Source organism: Hylobates moloch, unplaced genomic scaffold (assembly GCF_009828535.3).
Source record: "Hylobates moloch isolate HMO894 unplaced genomic scaffold, HMol_V3 SCAFFOLD_5, whole genome shotgun sequence".
NCBI classification, from domain to species: Eukaryota; Metazoa; Chordata; class Mammalia; order Primates; family Hylobatidae; genus Hylobates; species Hylobates moloch.
In genome coordinates, this window is record NW_026652280.1 from 73,039,870 (window position 1) to 73,061,748 (window position 21,879).

At 38.3% G+C, this 21,879-nt stretch overlaps 1 pseudogene; it reads right to left on the minus strand.

Moving 5' to 3' along the window:
- Window positions 1-21,879, minus strand: part of LOC116467824 (serine/threonine-protein phosphatase 6 regulatory subunit 2-like) — a 31,728-nt pseudogene that overhangs the window by 5,642 nt on the left and 4,207 nt on the right.

Sequence of the window (21,879 nt, forward strand, 5' to 3'; positions counted from 1 at the left end):
CACCTTGTACTGGTATAGGGAGGAGGGGCCACGGCTGGGCCTGCCTCTGCCACACATGTGCTGTGCCCGTGTCCACCTAACCCACTGTGCTCTTAAGAAACAGGGTGCTACTTGTTCCCCTGAGACTTGTGCTGTGAAGTCTCACACCTGAGTGAGAATGTGAGACTCTCCAACCACCTGAATGCAGAGCAAAGCTGGCACATGGCCAGGACTGTTGGCACCCAGGCAGGACTCCATGAGCTGCAAGGAGCCTGGCGGCACTAATGGCTTCGGAGCACCAGCTCCGGAGTCACCAACTGCCCCCAGCAGGGATTGTCTCTTGTGCCACATGCTGATGCCTGGTAGGGTCTCCACAGAAGTCTGCCCAACAGAACTGACACATGAGACCCGGGTCCCCCTGAGGACAGATCTGATGTGGGAAGTGAGAGGACAGAGATGGCTGTGGGGTCTTTCACTGTCAGTGCAATCAGCACCTGCTGATGGGCAGAGGGGAGCCTCAGGTGGCAGCTCTTTCAGAGCCCCGGTGCCCGTGGCCAGCAAAAGGATGACCGGGTCAGGGGCTCACCTCAGATGACCTTGCTGATGTGCGTCTGCACAGAGCCCCGCTCCAGGTTCTGCACCAGCACGTTGGCGATCTGCGTGAGGTGGCCTATGTTCCCACGCCTCATGCCACCGGCGCCCTAAAAGCCACAGACACCATCAGGGTGGCCGCCTGGCCCCAACCTTGCCAGACCCATGACCCGGTGAGCCAAGTGGCACAGGCCTCCAGGTTCACCTCCAGCGCAAGTGCCCGGCCCTTGCCCAGGGCCCATGCCCCCGGCCCTGCCTCCAGGACACTTCTGTTTGAGCAGCACCTGCCAAAAGTACCACTGAGACAGACATGGAGACAGACACTGCTCTCATCCCATTTTATAGACAGGGAAATGGAGGCAGAAAGGCCGTGGTGTGGCCTAAGCCCCACTGGTGGCAGCAGTGGCGCAGGAGCTGAGCCCACGCTGTCAGTTACAAAGCTCAGGCTCAGCACCCTGCGGGGAGGGTCAGGCGGGACCTCCATGCTGTGCAGCCCTGCTCAGCCTCTGCTTCCCCACAGCTACACTCAAACCCCTCCCAGCTCCAGTGAGTCCCTCCTCATATCGCCCAGAGCCAGACAGTTCCCAGCAGGACAATGAATGGGTGGGGATGGCTTTGGGTCCAGGACAATAAGCAGGGCATGTGTCCTGACCAGAGGGAGCACCCATTAAGCAGAAGACACGGAAAGACCAAATAACACATCCCCATGTGTGAGTGCTGACGGGGCACCCGAATTCTTGGGGAAGATCAGGAATGGACAGGGGACCCGCAAGAGGGCAAAGCCTAGGCAAGCCAGCCTGGGCAGGGGCCAGAGCAGGTGCCTGGTGGGGATGGGACTGCTTCCTGTCAGCTCCTGCCAAATAGCCTTCCAAAAAGACTGCAAGAAATGTATCAATTTATGGGACCAATAGCAATGTACACAAATATGGAAGCAATGACTACATAATAAGTGCTAAACCTTTTTTTTTTTTTTTTTGAGATGAAGTCATGCTCTTGTCTTCCAGGCTGGAGTGCAATGGCATGATATCAGCCAACTGCAACCTGTGCCTCCCAGGTTCAAGTAATTCTCCTGCCTCAGCCTCCCGAGTAGCTGGGATTACAGGCACCTGCCACCGCACCCGGCTAATTTTTTGTATTTTTAGTTGAGATGGGGTTTCACCATCTTGGCCAGGCTTGAACTCCTGACCTCGTGATTCACCCACTTCAGCCTCCCAAAGTGCTGGGATTACAGGAATGAGCCACTGCACCCGGCCAACACCTGAGAACTTTCAAAATCGGGTTGTTCATAATTAGAATTTTAAAAATCCACAGTCCAAATCTGATAAAGTTTTGCTCTCTATTTAATGTTGCCACATCAGAGTTGAAGATTTCCCAAGTACCTTTTAATGATTTCACTTATTTTGTTTGATATGCTTTTGTATCTTGTGAATACCTCTTTTAAAGTATGTTAATATTTCATTTTGTTTAAGAAAAATGAAATTTTACAATATGAATAAATTTAAGATCAAAAGGTTTAAAACTACCATCAAATATAGTCCCATCATTTTGTCAGTGTGCTATACTGGACTACAACACAAATACTATTACTTTTAACTTAAATGGTAAGGTGGCAAGTCAATGTATCAAATGCTGTGAAAGGGCTCAGAGTATTCAAATAATATGTTTGAAAAGCTTCAGGATGAAAATTTTATATTACATTTTCAGTGCCATTTTTCTCTAGGGCTTTTGATCTGAATAAAACGCTTTAGATTTATCTTTCCAAAGCATCTTATTAACTCCATCTTCCTTAATATGGGCCCTTCGGTCAAGGCTTACTATGAAAAATACAAGTATTTATCAATTATCAAATATAATCACCGTGGAGAAATTTTCCTATTCCATACATCCAAATTCAGAACCTTTTTGAAAATCAAAAGTGCGTTTCGTAAAAAGAAATATGCAAAGAAAATAATGAGAAAAAATTTTTTATAGTAGTTTAGCAATGCCTATTGGACTTACATTGGTGATGATTTGATGGAGTGAATTTACCAGCACATAGTGAAATGTAGAATGTGAATTCTGCACCAGGCAGATCTATAGAAAAAGAAAAAAAGCAGATTATTTCTATGAGAAAAATAGTAGTACAAACGAAGACAAAAAGAACCGCAAATAGAAAGTGTTTTAAAAAACACTAAGTTTTTAAGGTCTTGAAATGAACATCAATACGTAATAGTGAGAAATACCGATAAAGGTGAACCTGTTTATCTCTCTAGTCTTTCCATTTATAAAGGATAACAGCATCAGTAAACATAGTTAGATAAAAACCAATGCCCTCACCTTAAACTGTTGGTTGTTGTGAGGGCTTACACGAAAGCAAGAAACAAGGCAGTCAATCATAAGATCCACATCTGCAGGCTGACTGCCTCTTGAGAATGGCTTACTTGGATTAAAAAGCAGGTTCTATAAAAACCCCAACAGAAAACAAAAGCCTTTAAATACCCATGCAGTATTTCTTTACTAATATGTAATAACATCAACACATTATCCACATAGATGGCAGTAAAATTCAGTTGCCAGAAGCAGCACAAAGCACCCACACTGTGGTTCATCAGTCTGATACAATTCTTCCTATACCATATATAGGTTCCTTTCAGGCCCTGATTGCCACATTATTTTAAACCCAAGTCTGTATATTTATGCTCATTTAAGAAAACTGTGTTTTCTTCATATTCTCAGTCCGTTTAGACTGATGAACACTAACAACAAAAGCAAGTCCTATGAACTTATCAAAGAAGAATCAGAACTTTAATGTTAGCAATTCTCTTTGACATAATACTTATGCTAGAAAATTAATTTAATTTTCTTAAACTTTGTAGTAGCGAAAGAATAAGCATGTTACCTTAAGATCAACCACCACGGACTGAACAAGTAGGAAAATGACAGAGTTATCTTCCCAATTGATGTAAGTACTTGCTTTACACAGTGTGGCACAGGCACTTGCAGCACTTTCTGTCAGCTGCCTACTTCCTCCATGGCCAGCAAGAGCTTTTCGTAGACTGTCCAGAAACAACTTCTACAGAATTCAAATATAGCGATAAGATAATATATGAAGTTTCTTCTATTCCAGATTTACCTAATATGATAGCAAATTAACAACCTCTAAAACTCATACTATAAAGAGTGCATAATTTATATTTCTGGTTTTCAATTTTATAATTTAAGTAGTGGTCATCATTTAAATGTTTCTCAAATTTAAAAAATCTTTTTTTAAAATTTTCTTTATTGAATTTTTAAGGGTATATCAAAAACAGTCCTTCCCAAACAAGCGAGCTGTTTTCTGAACTTTTTTTTTTTTTTCTGAGATGGAGTCTTCCTCTGTCGCCCAGGCTGGAGTGCAGAGGCACCATCTCAGCTCTTTGCAACCTCTGCCTCCTGGGGTCAAGCGATTCTCCTGCCTCAGCCTCCAGAGTAGCTGGGATCACAGGTGCCTACCACCACGCCTGGCTAATTTTTGCATTTTTAGTAGAGACAGGGTTTCGCCATGTTGGCCAGCCTGGTCTTGAACCCCTGGGCTCAAGTGATCCTTCTGCCTCAGCCTCCCAAAGTGCTGGGATTACAGGCATGAGCCACCATGCCTAGGCTTAACTTTGAATTCAGCTGATCATATCTTCTTTTCGATATTTAAAATCTAAATATTATACTCTCTTGGCTCTGGTCTATGATAAACTGTTCCATCCTTTTCTAACACTCCAGGCTATATTCAAACTTCAGCCTTCTAAATAAGAATATATTCAAGGCTGCTCTATTGCTCTAAATTTGTTTCTCAGAAAAAAAAATTACATACTCTTGTGAATGTTGACCCCTCTTTACAGTTCATTAACAAATTTCTTCCTTTGGGTTTTCTCCTAAATGAATATCTACATCTCCACCCACATGTATGCACAAATGTAACATGTCAACAACTAAACTCACCCAACACCAGCACAATATGTTCTTCTCAAGTGTACATGGAACATTCTCCAAAACAGACCATATATTAGGCTACAAATAAGTCTTAATACATTTTAAGAAATTGAAATCATACAAAGTATGTTTTCTGATCATAATGGAAATGAAAAACCAACAGCAGATGAAAAACTAAAAAATTCACAAATATGGGAAAATTTGTGAATCTTAACCAATAGATCAAAGGAAAGAATCACACGGGAAATTAAAAACCATCTTGAGATAAATGAAAATGAAAACACAACACACTAAAACTTACAGGATGCAGTGAACGCGGGGCTAAAAGAAAAAATTAAAGCTGTAAACACTTACATTAAAAAAATAAGAAAATTCTCAACTCAATAACCTAACCATACACCAGAAGAACCCAGAAAAAGAGTAAAGCTAGCAGAAGGAAGAAAATAGTAAAGATTAGAGTGAAAACAGAGAACAGAAAAACGATGGAGACAAATTACAAAGCCAGAAGCTGATGCTTTGAAAAAGTTGAGAAAACTCTAGCTAGTTTGATTAACAAAAATAAATAAATAAATAAATAAATAAAGAGAGACAGAGAGAAAGAACACCAAATTACTAAATATAGGAAAGTGGTGACACAGCTAGGTGCAGTGGCTCATGCCTGTAATCCCAGCACTTTGGGAAGCTGAGGCAGGTGAATCACTTGAGGTCAGGAGTTTAAGACCAGCCTAACCAATGTGGTAAAGCCCCTGTCTCTACTAAGAAGACAAAAATTACACAGGCATGGTGGTGCACGCCTGTAGTCCCAGCTACTAGGGATGCTGAGGCAGGAGTATTGCTTGAACCCAGGAGGCGGAAGGTGCAGTAAGCCAAGATCATGTCACTGCACTCCAGACTGGATGAAAGAACAAGACTCCATCAAAAAAAAAAAAAAAAAAAAGTGGTGACACTACTGATTTACAAAACTAAAAAGGATGATGAGATGACAGCATGTAAAACTGTATGCCAACAATTTGAATAACCTGGACAAAATGGACAAGTCCCTACAAACACACAATCTACCAAAACTAACTCATAAGGAAATAGAAAATCTAAATAGAACTATAACTAGTAAGGGGATCAAATCAGTAATCAAAAAGCTCCCAAAGGCAAGGCCAGGACCAGATAGCTTTCACTAGTTGATTCTACCCAAAATTTAAGAAGAATGCTTCTCAAACACTTCCAAAAAATTAAAGAGAAGGGAACACTTCTCCCCCTTAGTTCTGTGAGTCCAACATTACTCTGATACCAAAGCCAGACAAAAATACTACAAGAAAACTACAGGCCAATACACCTTAGAAATATTGATGGAAAAACTCAACAAAATCAGCAGCCTATTAAAATGATGACACACCATAACGAAGTGAAACTTACTCCAGGAGCACAAGATGCTTCAACAACAGCAAAAAATCAATGGAATACACCACATTAATAGAATGAAGAAGAAACTCCACATGATCATCTGAATCGATACAGAAAAACTACTTGACAAAGTCCAACACCTTTCATGATAAAAAAAATACTCAAGCCATATGTTATAAACCAATAGCTAACAACATACTCAATAGTGAAAGACTAAAACTTTTCCCCTTAATATCAGGAACAGGATGAGGATGCCCACGCTTTCTACTTCTATTCAGCATAATACTAGAAATTCTAGACAGAGCAATTAGGCAAGAAAAAGATGGAAAAGTCATCCAAGTTGGACAGAAAGAAGCAAAAATTGTGTCTATTCACAGATGATATATATGTAGAAATCCCTAAAGATGACACATACACACCAAAAACAAACTGTTGGAGCTAATAAATTCAAAGTCATAGAATACAAAATCAGCACACAAAAATCAGCTGGATTTCTATACATTTGCAATGAAAAATCCATTGGCAGATAAATTTAGATAAATAGAATATTGGTATATACACATACAATGAAATATCATTCAGCCTTAAAGAGGAAGGGAATCCTGACATGCTACAACACGGATGAATACTATTTCAGCCATATAAAAAGGAAATTAAGAAAACAATTCCACTTATGATAGCATCAAAAAGAAAATATTTAGGAATTAATCAATGAGGTGAAAAACTTACACAATAAAAAACTACAAAACATTGCTGAAAGAAATTAAACATAAATAAATGGAAAGATATCCCACATTGCTAGATTGTTAAAGTAACAATATTACCCAAAGCAATATACAGATTCAATGCAACCCTTATCAAAATCCCAATGGTATTTTTTGCAAAAAAAAAAAAAAAAAAGAAAACCCATCCTAAAATTCATATGAATCTCAAAGAACTGCATAATAGTCAAAACTATCTTGAGAAAGAATAAAGTTGGAGAACTCACACTTTCTTATTTGAAAACTTACTATACAAAGCTACAGTAATCAAAACAATGTGGTACTAGGATAATCACAGTCATGCAGACCAATGGAATAGAGAGCCTAGAAAGAAACCTCATACATATGACCAAACAATTTTTGACAAAGGTGGTAAGACCATTCAATGGAGAAAGAACATCTTTTCAACAAATGATGCTAGGAAAACTGATTATCCAGATGCAAAAGAATGAAGGTGGACCCTTCTCTTACATCATATACAAAAATTAACTCAAAATAGATCAAAGACCAAAACTTAACAATAAAGCTATAAAACTCCTAGAAGAAAACATAGGAAAGAAATATTTCCAACATTGGATTTGGCAAATATTTCTAAAAGATAACTAAAAAAATAAAATTTAGAGTCTTACACTTCACAGTTTTCTTTAAAAAACTGAAAATGGATGAACCAAGACATTGCCTCAAGAAATAACAATATAAATAAAATGAAAGCTAAAATTAATGAAACAGAAAAATGTAAACGCTAGGAAATGGCCAGGCGCGGTGGCTCATGCCTGTAATCCCAGCACTTTGGGAGGCTCAGATGGGTTGATCACAAGGTCAGGAGTTTGAGACCAGCCTGACCAACGTGGTGAAACCCCGTCTCTACTAAAAATACAAAAATTAGCTGGGTGTGGTGTCGGGCACCTGTAATCCCAGCTACTCAGGAGGCTGAGGCAGGAGAATTACTTGAACCCGGGAGGCGGAGGTTGCAGTGAGCTGAAATTGTGCCACTGCACTCCAGCCTGGGTGACAGAGCAAGACTCTATCTCAAAAAAAAAAAAAAGCAAAGTCTAGGTTTTAAAGACCAATAAAATAGTAAACACGAAAGAGGAAAAAGATAAATGAGGAAACAGTTATAAACATGGATGCTGAAGATAATTATATGAGAAAATAGAAATATAATACAACCTTTATATAATTGTACAAGTAAAATATATAAATATTATATACAACTCTGCACTAAAATCGAAAAGTATATTTTCTAGCAAAGAACAAACCATTTAAAGTGACTTAAAAAAAGAAATTCTTCAAAAAATTAAAAATAGAATAACCATATGATCCAGCAATTCCACTTCTGGATATATATGTAGAAGAATTAAAAGCAGGACCTTGAAGTTATTTGTATACCCATGTTCACAGTAGCATTATTTATAATAGCCAAAAGGTGGAAACTGAAAAATCCATTGGCAGATAAATTTAGATAAATAGAATATTGGTATATACATACAATGAAATATCATTCAGCCTTAAAGAGGAAGGGAATCCTGACATGCTACAACACGGATGAATACTATTTCAGCCATAAAGAATGAAATCCTGCCTTTCAAGGCAACATGAAGGAACTGGAGGACATTATGCTAAGTAAAATAAGCCCATGTCAAAAAGACAAATACTTATGTGAGGTAGTGAAATTCAGAGAGACAGAAAGTAGAAGGATGGTTGCCAGGAGTCGCAGGTAGGGAAGAATGGAGAGCTGTTGAATAGATACAGAGTTTCTTTTGCACGATGAAAAGGTTTTGGAGATTGGTTGCACAACAATGTGAAAGATAGTGCTACTAAACTGTACACTGAAAAATGGTTAAGATGGTAAATTTTATGTTATGCGTATTCTACCACATAAAAAATTTTAAAAAGAGACAGAAAAACTGCATAGATCCATAAGGTAGCTCAAATAAAAGGTGAATAATGAGTTATTTTAAATAGACAATAGATAGATAGGCTAGTTCTAGAAATAGCCTAAGAAACCAGTGGTAGTACTTGACTTAGGAAGAAAAGTATAAAATGAAGGTCAAGAGGGAGTAGGACACTTAGTTTTCCACCGAATTCCCTTCCTGATGTATAATGAAAATTTCCATTATGTCAATTTATTTTTTTTCTTTAAAGCTAATGATAAACAAAAGTCAAAGGAAATCTGAAGAGCTTTTAACCTTGATGATTTTACAATGAATTTCTATCTAATCGGATAATTTCAATTATTTAAATTACTCTAGGCCATAGAAAAGACTGATAGTTCCTAAATTCCTATTACTAATTTAGCACAAATAAGTGTTAGAATAACTAGTTACTTTCAAAAGTGATAATGCATATTATGTTAAATATACACATTTTCTAAGCATCAGAAAGCTGAAGCACTGGAAGGAAATGTTTTATCAAGTAGCTACCCAATACATTTGCCAATAGCCAACCAAGTTTACCTCACACACACACACAAATGAGCATACTAAAAGTAAGGATTTCCAAACATATTTCAGCTCTAAATTTAAAGTGAAAGTTTAATAACATAGAAACTATCTGATTGGATATAGTTCAGCTCTAAAACTAGAGTTCGGGGCCCTTTATCTTTTTTTATTATTAATTTAAAAATTTTTGATGTATTTATTAATATTTATGAAGAACATAGTAACATTTCCATAGATACACAGAGATCAAATCAAGGTAATTAGCAGAGCCATCATCTCATTTATCATTTCTTTGTGCTGCAAACATTCAATATCCTCCTCCTAGCTCTTTGAAACTGTGTAACATATTGTTGTTAATTACAGTCATCTTACAGGAGTATACAACACTAGAACTTGCTCTTCCTATCTAGCTGTAATTTTGAAACCTTTAACAAATTGTTCCCTACCCTCCCTGCACCCTATGCTTCCCAGCCTGTAGTATTCTGTTCTACTTTTTACTTCCATGATATCAACTTTTTTTTAGCTTCCACATATGAATGAGAACATGCAGTGCTTAACATTCTGTCCCTGGCTTATTTCACTTAATATAATGTCCTCCAGTTCAATCCATGTGCCTCAAAATACAGGATTTCATTCTGTTTTATGGCTGAATAGTATTCCATGGTGTATATATACCCTATTTTCTTTATGCATTCATCTGTTGTTAGATACTTAGGATGACTCCATATCTTGGCTATTGTGAATGGTGCTGCAATAAGCATGGGGGTGCAGATGTCTCATCAATATATTGATTTCCTTTCCTTTGGATAAATGTCCAATAATAAATTGTTGGATCACATAATAGTTCTATCTGCCGTTTTTTGAGGAATCTCCACACCATTCTCCATAGTGGCTGTGCTAGTTTACATTCCCACTAGCCACATTTAAGTGTTCACTTTTCTCCACATCTTTGCCAGCATTTGCTATTTTTTATCTTTTTGATAGTAGCCATTCTAACTGGAATGAGATGATACTTCATTGTGGTTTTGATTTGCATTTCCCTGATCACTAGCGAAGTTGAGCTCTTTTAAAAAATATATTTGTTGGTCATGTGTCTGTCTTCTTTTAAAAAATGTCTATTCAGGTCATTTGCCCATTTTTTTATTGGCTTTTTTTTTTTTTTTTTTGCTGCTGAGATGTCAGAGTTCCTTGTATATTCTGGATATTAATCCTCTGCTGGATACATACTTTGCAAATATTTTCTCCCATTCTGTAGGTTGTCTTTTCACTTTGCCAATTGCTTCCTTTGCATTAATCTTACGTTTTTAAAGAAAAGTAACTTAAATGCTTGACCATATGGAATTAAAAATATGGTATCTTCAAGCTGGGTGCAGTGGTGCACACTTATAGTTGCAGCTATCTGAAGGCTGAGGCAGAAGAGGATTGCATAAGCCCAGAAGTTTGAGACCAGCCTGGGCAACATAATAGCAAGACTTAGTCTCCTTTTAAAAAATGGTATATTCAGATTCTCCTGCCTCAGCCTCCCAGCTGGGACTAGAGGCGTCTGCCACCATGCCCCACTAATTTTTGTAGTTTTAGTAGAGACAGGGTTTCACTGTGTTGGCCAGGATTGTCTGGATCTCCTGACCTTGTGATCTGCCTGCCTTGGCCTCCCAAAAATGTTGGGACCGTGCCCAGCTGCAACTTGTTTTTTATCAGCAGTTGTTTTAAAATTCAAGACAACCAAGGATTCCAAGATGGCTGAATAGGAACAGCTCCAGTCTGCAGCGCCCAGTGTGAGCCACGCAGAAGATGGGTGATTTCTGCATTTCTAACTGAGGTACCAGGTTCATCTCACAGGGGCTTGTCAGACAGTGGGTGCAGCCCACGGAGCAGGGTGGGGCATTGCCTCACCCGGGAAGTGCAAGGGGCAGGGAATTCCCTTTCCTAGCAAAGGGAAGCCATGACAGAGGGTAACTGGAAAATCGGGACACTCCCACCCTAATACTGCGCTTTTCCAATGGCCTTAGCAAAGGGCACACCAGGAGATTGTATCCCATGCCTGGCTTGGAGGGTCCCACGCCCACAGAGCCTTGCTCACTGCTAGCACAGCAGTCTGAGATCAAACTGTGAGGTGGCAGCAGCAGTAAGGCTGGGAGAGGGGCGTCCACCATTGTTGAGGCTTGAGTAGGTAAACAAAGCTGGCCGGCAAGCTGGTACAGGGTGGAGCCCACTGCAGTTCAAGGAGGCCTGCCTGCCTCTGTAGACTCCACCTCTGGGGGCAGGACATAGCTGAACAAAAGGCAGCAGAAACTTCTGCAGACTTAAACGTCCCTGTCTGACAGCTTTGAAGAGAGTAGTAGTTCTCCCAGGATGGAGTTTGAGATCTGAGAACGGACAGACTGCCTCCTCAAGTGGGTCCCTGACCCCCATATAGCCTAACTGGGAGGCACCTCCCAGTAGGGGAGTGACTGACATCTCATAAGGCCAGGTGCCCCTCTGAGATGAAGCTTCCAGAGGAAGGATTAGGCAGCAGCATCTGCCATTCTGCAGCCTCTGCTGGTGATACCCAGGCAAACAGGGTCTGGAGTGGACCCCCAAGAAACTCCAACAGACTTGCAGCTGAGGGTCCTGGCTGTTACAGGAAAACTAACAAACAGAAAGGACATCCACACCAAAACCCCATCGGTACATCACCATTATCAAAGACCAAAGGTAGATAAAACCACAAAGGTGGGGAGAAACCAGAGCAGAAAAGCTGAGAATTCTGAAAATCAGAGCACCTCTTCTCCTCTGAAGGAACGCAGCTCCTCACCAGCAATGGAACAAAGCTGGATGGAGAATGACTTGGATGAGTTGAGAGAAGAAGGCTTCAGAAAATCGTTGATAACAAACTTCTATGAGCTAAAGGAGGATGTTTGAACCCATTGCAAAGAAGCTAAAAACCTCAAAAAAAGATTAGATGAATGGCTAACTAGAATAATCAGTGTAGAGAAGTTCTTAAGTGACCTGATGGAGCTGAAAACCATGGCACGAGAACTATGTGACACATGCACAAGCTTCAGTAGCCAATTTGATCAAGTGGAAGAAAGGGCATCACTGACTGAAGATCAAATGAATGAAATGAAGTGAGAAGAGAAGCTTAGAGAAAAAAGAGTAAAAAGAAATGAACAAAGCCTCCAAGAAATATGGGACTATGTGAAAAGAACAAATCTACATCTGATTGGTGTACCTGAAAGTGACGAGGAGAATGGAACAAAGTTGGAAAACACTCTGCAGGATATTATCCAGGAGAATTTCTCCAACCTAGTGAGGTAGGCCAACATTCAAATTCAGGAAATACAGAGAACACCACAAAGATACTCCTCGAGAAGAGCAACTCCAAGACACATAACTGTCAGATTCACCAAAGTCGAAATGAAGGAAAAATGTTAAGGGCAGCCAGAGAGAAAGGTCATGTTACCCACAAAGGGAAACCCATCAGACTAACAGCAGATCTCTCAGCAGAAACTCTGCAAGCCAGAAGAGAGTGGGGGCCAATATTCAACATTCTTAAAGAAAATAATTTTCAATCTAGAATTTCATACCCAGCCAAAGTAAGCTTCATAAGTGAAGGAGAAATAAAATCCTTTACAGACAAACAAATGCTGAGAGATTTTGTCACCACCAGGCCTGCCTTAAAAGAGCTCCTGAACCAGCCACTCCAAAACATGCCAAATTGTAAAGACCATTGATGCTAGGAAGAAACTGCATCAACTAACGAGCAAAATAACCAGCTAACATCATAATGACAGGATCAAATCCACACATAACGATGTTAGCCTTAAATGTAAATGGGCTACATGCCCCAATTAAAAGACATAGACTGGCAAATTGGATAAAGAGTCAAGACCCATCAGTGCGTTGTATTCAGGAGACCCATCTCATGTGCAGAGACACACATAGGTTCAAAATAAAGGGATGGAGGAAGATCTACCAAGCAAATGCAAAACAAAAAATGCAGGGGTTGCAATACTAGTCCCTGATAAAACAGACTTTAAACCAACAAAGATCAGAAGAGACAAAGAAGGCCATTACACAATGGTAAAGGGATCAATTCAACAAGAAGAGTTAACTATTCTAAATATATATGCATCCAGTACAGAAGTACCCAGATTCATAAAGCAAGTCCTTAGAGACTTAACAAAGAGACTTAGACTCCCACACAAGAATAATGGGCGACTTTAATACCACACTGTCAACATTAGACAGATCAATGAGACAGAAGGTTAACAAGGATATCCAGGAATTGAACTCAGCTCTGCACCAAGTGGACCTAATAGACATCTACAGAACTCTCCACCCCAAATCAACAGAATACACATTCTTTTCAGCACCACACCACACCTATTCCAAAACTGATCACATAGTTGGAAGTAAAGCACTCCTCAGCAGATGTAAAAGAACAGAAATTATAACAAACTGTCTCTCAGACCACAATGCAATCAAACTAGAACTCAGGATTAAGAAGCTCACTCAAAACCGCTCAACTACATGGAAACTGAACAACCTGCTCCTGAATGACTACTGGGTACATAACGAAATGAAGGCAGAAATAAAGATGTTCTTTGAAACCAACGAGAACAAAGACACAACATACCAGAATCTCTGGGACACATTCAAAGCAGTGTGTAGAGGGAAATTTATAGCACTAAATGCCCACAAGAGAAAGTAGGAAAGATCTAAAACTGACACCCTAACAACACAATTAAAAGAACTAGAGAAGCAAGAGCAAACACATTCAAAAGCTAGCAGAAGGCAAGAAACAACTAAGATCAGAGCAGAACTGAAGGAGATAGAGACACAAAAAACCCTTCAAAAAATCAATGAATCCAGGAGCTGGTTTTTTGAAAAGATCAACAAAATTGATAGACTGCTAGCAAGATTAATAAAGAAGAAAAGAGAGAAGAATCAAATAGATGCAATACAAAATGATAAGGGGGATATCACCACTGATCCCACAGAAATACAAACTACCATCAGAGCATAATATAAACACCTCTATGCAAATAAACTAGAAAATCTAGAAGAAATGAATAAATTCCAGGACACATACACCCTCCCAAGACTAAACTGGGAAGAAGTTGAATCCCTGAATAGACCAGTAACAGGTTCTGAAATTGAGGCAATAATTAACAGCCTACCAACCAAAAAAAGTCCAGGACCAGACGGATTCACAGCCGAATTCTACCAGAGGTACAAAGAGGAGCTGGTACCATTCCTTCTGAAATGATTGCAATCAATGGAAAAAGAGAGAATCCTCCCTAAATCATTTTATAAGGCCAACATCATCCTGATACCAAAGCCTGGCAGAGACACAACAAAAAAAGAGAATTTTAGACTGATATCCCTGATGAACAACAACGCAAAAATCTTCAATAAAATACTGGCAAAATGAATCCAGCAGCACATCAAAAAGCTTATCCATGATCAAGTTGGCTTCATCCATGAGATGCAAGACTGGTTCAACATATGCAAATCAATAAACGTAATCCATCATATAAACAGAATCAAAGACAAAAACCACGTGACTATCTCAATAGATGCAGAAAAGGCCTTCAACAAAATTCAACAGCCCTTCATGCTAAAAACTCTCAGTAAACTAGGTATTGATGGGACGTATCTCAAAATAATAAGAGCTATTTATGACAAACCCACAACTAATATCATACTGAATGGGCAAAAACTGGAAGCATTCCCTTTGAAAACTGGCACAAGACAGGAGTGCCCTCTCTCACTACTCCTATTCAACATAGTGTTGGAAGTTCTGCTCAGGGCAATCAGGCAAGAGAAAGAAATAAAGGGTATTCAACTAGGGAAAGAAGAAGTCAAATTGTCCCTGTTTGCAGATGACATGATTGTATACTTAGAAAACCCCATCGTCTCAGCCCAAAATCTCCTTAAGCTGATAAGCAACTTCAGCAAAATCCCAGGATACAAAATCAATGTGCAAATATCACAAGCATCCCCAAACACCAAATAACAGACAGAGAGCCAAATCATGAGTGAACTCCCATTCACAATTGCTTTGAAGAGAATAAAATACCTACGAATCCAACTTATAAGGGATGTGAAGGACCTCTTCAAGGAGAACTACAAACCACAGCTTAACGAAATATAAGAGGATACAAACAAATGGAAGAACATTCCATGCTCATGGATAGGAAGAATCAGTATCGTGAAAATGGCCATACTTCCCAAGGTAATTTATAGATTCAATGCCATCCCCATCAAGCTACCAATGACTTTCTTCACAGAATTGGAAAAAACTACTTTAAAGTTCATATGGAACCAAAAAGGAGCCCAAATTGCCAAGTCAATCCTAAGCCAAAAGAACAAAGCTGGAGGCATCACACTACCTGACTTCAAACTATACTACAAGGCTACAGTAACCAAAACAGCATGGTACTGCTACCAAAACAGAGATACAGACCAAGGGAACAGAATAGAGCCCTCGGAAATAATACCACACATCTACAACCATCTGATCTTTGACAAACCTGACAAAAACATGAAATGCAGAAAGGATTCCCTATTTAATAAATAGTGCTGGGAAAACTGGCTAGCCATATGTAGAAAGCTGAAACTGGATCCCATCCTTACACTTTATACAAAAATTAATTCCAGGTGGATTAAAGACTTAAATGTTAGACCTAAAACCATAAAAACCCTAGAAGAAAACCTAGGCAATACCATTCAGGACATAGGCATGGGCAAGGACTTCATGTCTAAAACACCAAAAGCAATGGCAACAAAAGCCAAAATTGAGAAATGGGATCTAATTAAACTGAAGAGTTTCTGCACAGCAAAAGAAACTACCATCAGAGTGAACAGGCAACCTACAGAATGGGAGAAAATTTTTACAATCTACCCATCTGATAAAGGGCATTAGATAGTAGAATTCTATCCAGAATCTACAAAGAACTTAAACAAATTTACAAGAAAAAATCAAACAAACCCATTAAAAAGTGGGCAAAGGATATGAACAGACACATCTCAAAAGAAGACATTTATGCAGTCAACAGACACATGAAAAAATGCTCATCATCACTGGCCATCAGAGAAAATGCAAGTCAACACCACAGTGAGATACCATCTCACACCAGTTAGAATGGTGGTCATTAAAGTCAGGAAACAATAGGTGCTGAAGAGGATGTGGAGAAATGGGAACACTTTTACACTGTTGGTGGGACTGTAAACTAGTTCAACCATTGTGGAAGACAGTGTGGCGATTCCTTAAGGACCTAGAACTAGAAATATCATTTGACCCAGCCATCCCTTTACTGGGCATATACCCAAAAGACTATAAATCATGCTGCTATAAAGACACATGCACACGCATGTTATTGTGGCACTATTCACAATAGCAAAGACTTAGAACCACCCCAAATGTCCATCAATGATAGACTGGATGAAGAAAATGTGGCACGTATACACCATGGAATACTATGCAGCCATAAAAAAGGATGAGTCCATATCCTTTGTAGGGACATGGATGAAGCTGGAAGCCATCATTCTGAGCAAACTATCGCAAGGACAGAAAACCAAACACCACATGCTCTCATTCATAGGTGGGAATTGAACAATGAGAACACTTGGACATAGAGTGGGGAACATCACACACCGGGGCCTGTCGTGGGGTTGGGGGAGTGGGGAGGGATAGCATTAGGAGATATACCTAATGTAAATGACGAGTTAACAGGTGCAGCACACCAACATGACACATGTATGTATATGTAACAAACCTGCACGTTGTGCACATGTACCATAGAACTTCAAGTATAATAATACAAATAAAATAAAATAAATAAATAAAAATAAAAATAGTATGTTCAATTTGGGGAACACCATATAGCAGTTAAAGAGAATGATCTAGGTGAACAATGGTTCTCAAACCTCAATGTGCATCACAATCACTTGAAGGACTTACTAAAAACAGCTGTGTGCCACCCCCAGGGCTTCTGATGCAGCAGGACTAGAATAGGGACCTAAGAATTTGCATTTCTCCCAAGTTTCCAGGTGATGCTGATGCTGCTGGTCTGAAGACCACACTTTGAGAAACACTGGACTATATACCTATCTGTCTATTTCCCCATCCTCATAAAAATATAATAGATAGACTGGAGGAATACACATTTAACCCTTTGCAGTGGCTGTCCCTGGGAAAGAAGAAAAAGAAATTAGTGGGATTTGTAATTAAGTGAGAATTTATGTAAGTATTACTTGTTCCCAACTTTTAAAAGCCATATGAGGACTAAGCTGTGATTTTTTAAATTGCCCAAATTCCTACCTAAGGGGTCTAGGGAGTCATGCCCTACGAACCATAAATTCTCATCAGATCGGTTTTATTTGACCCTATATATCGTGACTTACTTTTCAGTCTGACTGTGGCATAACATTATGAGACAAGGAACAAATATTTAGCCCCAAAATATATTTCCTTGCCATATCTTGAAATTGCCACGCAAAGTCACTTGTGGGAAAAATCCACATTCTGTAGAGAATCCTTTTTCCCTTTGTTTTCCTTCCTTCCTTCCTTCCTTTCCAGACCCAGGAGATAATTAACTAAGAACCAGGCACCCTTTTAGGTCTAATAAGAAACATTTTACAACCTGCTCTCTCTCTCTTAAGTCTGCTGAAAGATTCCTCTGCAAAATAAAATTTGGTCTCCACAATCCTTTATCTTAACCTGGACATTCCTTTCCATTAATCCCAAGTCTTCACATAAACTCAACCAACTGTCAACCTGAAAATGTTAAAATCTACCTATAGCCTGGAAGCCCCCACTTTGAGTTATCCCGCCTTTCTAAACTAAATCAATGTATTTCTTAAATGTATTTGTTGATTGATGTTTCATGCCTTCCTACAATATATAAAACCAAGCTGCACCCCAACCACTTTGGGCACATGTTCTCAGGACCTCCTGAGGGCTGTGTTATGGGCCATGGTCACTCGAATTTGGTTCAGAATAAATCTCTTAAAATATTTTATAGTTTGACTCTTTTCATGGACGCATATATACACTTCTTAAAACGTGAGCAATATATCAAAATATTAATAGGAGTATGGGGAACTGTCATATTCTTTGTACATTTCAAATATTTCTTTTTTAAAAAACATACTAGAGTCAAAAGAAACAGGTGACTGGAGAAATATTTACAGACTAAAAATGTAGGACTACTGCTCTTAATATACAAAAAGTTCCACAAATTCGTAAGGAACTGGAAGCAACATAACAGAAGAATAGTTAAGGAACTCAACGGACACTTGCAAAAGAAAACATCCAAATGGCCAAGAAACGTATGAACTATTTTCAAACCTCATTAACCCTAAGAAGAATAAAAATGACAATGAGATACTATCTTTGTTCTCAATATTTATTTGAGAATTTTAATTAGTGATCTCATTTGGAAATCAATGTTTAAGACATTAATACTTTTTTCTTTTATATCACTTATTAAATATGAATTATTTTAATTAGCTTTAAGGTATAATTAACATATAATGAGCATCAGCAATTTGAAGTGTACAACTTAATGAACTTTCAGAATAGTCATGTAACCACAACCACGATCATGACATAGAACATTTCAAACATTACCACAATCAGTCCCCTACTGTTCCTTTGCAATAAATTTCCTCCCTTAACTCCTACTCCTGGCATCCACTGATCTGCTTTCTGTCCTGAATTTTGTCTTCTCTAGAAATTTTAAAAGAAATCACATAGTATGTCATCTCTCTTTCACTTAGCATAATATTTTTGAGATTCACCAATGCTGCCGAGTCAGTAGTTAGTTCCTTTTTATTGCTGAATAGTATTCCATTCTTTCAAGGTATCACTGTTGGTTTATTCACTCACAAGTTAATGTACATTTGGGCTGTTTACAAATTTAGGTTATTATAAATAATATGTATACTTGAGTATGCATCCTTGAGTGAAGGTGTAAGCCTTTGTGTGATTTTTTATTTTCATATTATAGGTACACAACATGATTTTCGTTTTCTTCAAGATTGTAACTTGCCTTCAAGATTTGTATATATTGATTAATATTCACAGATGTAAATGTTAAAATCTATACACACATATTCTTGCTCCTAATCTTATGTTACAATTCTATGCTTGAAAATTTATAACATATTTTTAATGCTAGTATCTAGTTTGTTTGCATTCTGAATGACTTTTTTCAGCTTTATTGAGGTATGATTGAAAAATAAAAATTGTATATATTTACGGTGTACAAAACATGATGTTCTGATAAACTTATACATTCTAAAATGAGTACCACAATCAAGGTAATTAACATATCCATTACATCACATAGTTTACCTCTGAAAGAGAAGGTAAGAATACTTGAGATAAGATGCTATCTTACCTTATTAGTGTGGCAAAAAATTTTAAAGATTGCAAAACAGCTAATCCTGATAAAAATGCAGGAAAATAGGCAATTCAGTGGGGATGAAGCTGTGACCTGCTGCAACTACTGGTGGATGTAAATCTAGTAATAACTATTACAAATTTTAAATGAAAATGTTCTTGACACAGAAACCCGATTTGGGGTTCTAGTCTATAGAATTAAGAGCATCAGTTAAGAAGAATATATGAACAAGATTTTTATTGAATGAATAAATGTGTACATCCGGGTCCCTGGAGAAATACACTCTGCTCATTACTTTACAAAATTTATCAAATGAGAAGGAAAATAATAGACATAAACAGTTTCAGTTACTTGAATTTACTTTACACTTTTTCTGTTTCAGTTTTACTGTGCCGCAGAAATGCATTTGGGTTTGTTGTTGTTGCTGTTGTGGTTGTGGTCGTGGTTGTGGTTGTTGTTTTTTGAGATGGAGTTTCGCTCTTGCTGCCTAGGCTGAAGTGCAGTGGTGTGATCTCAGCTCACGGCAACCGCTGCCTCCCGGGTTCAAGCAATTCTCCTGCCTCAGCCTCCCGAGTAGCTGGAATTATAGGCATGTGCCACGATGCCCAGCTAATTTTGTGTTTTTAGTAGAGATGGGTTTCTCCATGTTGGTCAGGCTGGTCTCAAACTGCCAACCTCAGGTTATCTGCCCGCCTCAGCCTCCCAAAGTGCTGGGATTACAGGCACAAGCCACCGTGCCCAGCCACATTTGGGGATTTTGTTTTAATAATTCTGCTTCCTGGATCTACCAAGCTCATAAGAAAATAGAAGCAAACAAGTCATTTGCATAGGTAAGAAACTTCGGATTTATAGCTTTTCATTACTATTCTAGTAGATTATCATCATGTTTTGTAAAACAAAATGTTAATTCTAGACATAAGGGGAAAAAGAAATTAAAACTATAGGGGTTAAAAAATATTCCATAATTTATTACTGTTGACCTGATCCTATGACTGATTAAGGGCACTGACTTAACTTGTATGTAAAGTAGACCCCATATTAGCTGCAGTTAGTTAACACCCAAGACTGGGTGTTATAGCAGAATTAAATTTGATGCTCCTGTGTTGTCTTTAAATGATACAGCTCTTCTGAAAACACGTACTTGTAGTCCATGATTATCCATTAAGACGAGGTGATGGAAATTGTGAATAGAGCTGAGGAGACACCACAAGGCAAATGCTCAATGGTTCCCATTAATATTGGGAAAATCAACACTATAATACAGAAAGCCATAGACATTATTTAATATTTGGTTTTGGAAGGTATTTTTAGTGACACTTCATACAGTTGTACCTAATAATTGCAAAATTAGAGATGTAAAAATTAATCAAAGCCACACTGTGTTTAAGTAGGAAATCTTTAGACGTCTACCTGGTTTTCCCATCCAGCCCCAAATTCTAAATATAATCATGGTACCTACACTTAAATTTATGTTAAATACTAACCTCAATGAAATTACTCTTTCTCCTCATTCTGTTATTTATATGTTGCTTTCCTTAAAGGAAGAATACAAATGCCTTGCTAAGAAGCATTCTCTTTGGTTGTAGGCTTCATAAGGGGAGTAAACACACAGTACTTTTGACCACAAAATGACTTTTTAAAAGTCAGAACTATGATAGCATGAAGCCAACCGAGGTAATCTAGAATAAAATTTTCTATGCTTCTTTCCCTTCTTTGCTCTCTTTCTACTCCAATAGCTGTGATTCACACAGGGAGAGTGCAATTCCCTGATAGAAATACAGCTCCAAGATTAATCCTTTCTTTAACTATGAAGTTCGTGTGTCCAAAGTCTGTAACTGCTGTCTGATTTTTGATCACTGATGGTGACACAGATATTTATCATCAACCCACAACTTCCCAAATCTTTGAAAAGTCTTGCTATTGATGGTTCAACTAGTAGAAACATAATCTAAAATATCTGAAAATAAAGTTTTTATTTATTACAATGTAAGTAATACAAATTTTAGTAAGGTGTAAAAACTCTTTCTTCACTGAAGCAGTACCATGTTGTCCTCTACCCCACAAACACACTACTCTTTCATGGCCTAATGTATTTTAAAAGTCCTGTAATTGCTATTAACTCAGACAAGTTTACTTAACTTGTTCTAAACTTCTGTTATTTACTATAATTAACTTTTAATCACTCGACGATCTCTATTATGTATGTTGTTTTCCATGAGAAATTTGTTTATTAATAATTAAGATTCTTCAGGGATAAGAAAATATTTGAATAACTAAGTTTGTGCATAAACACATTAAGGTCTAATACCCATGATATTATTGTGTGTTTCTGTGTACTAGAGACAAAAACTTCAAAAAAAAATTAATGGATAT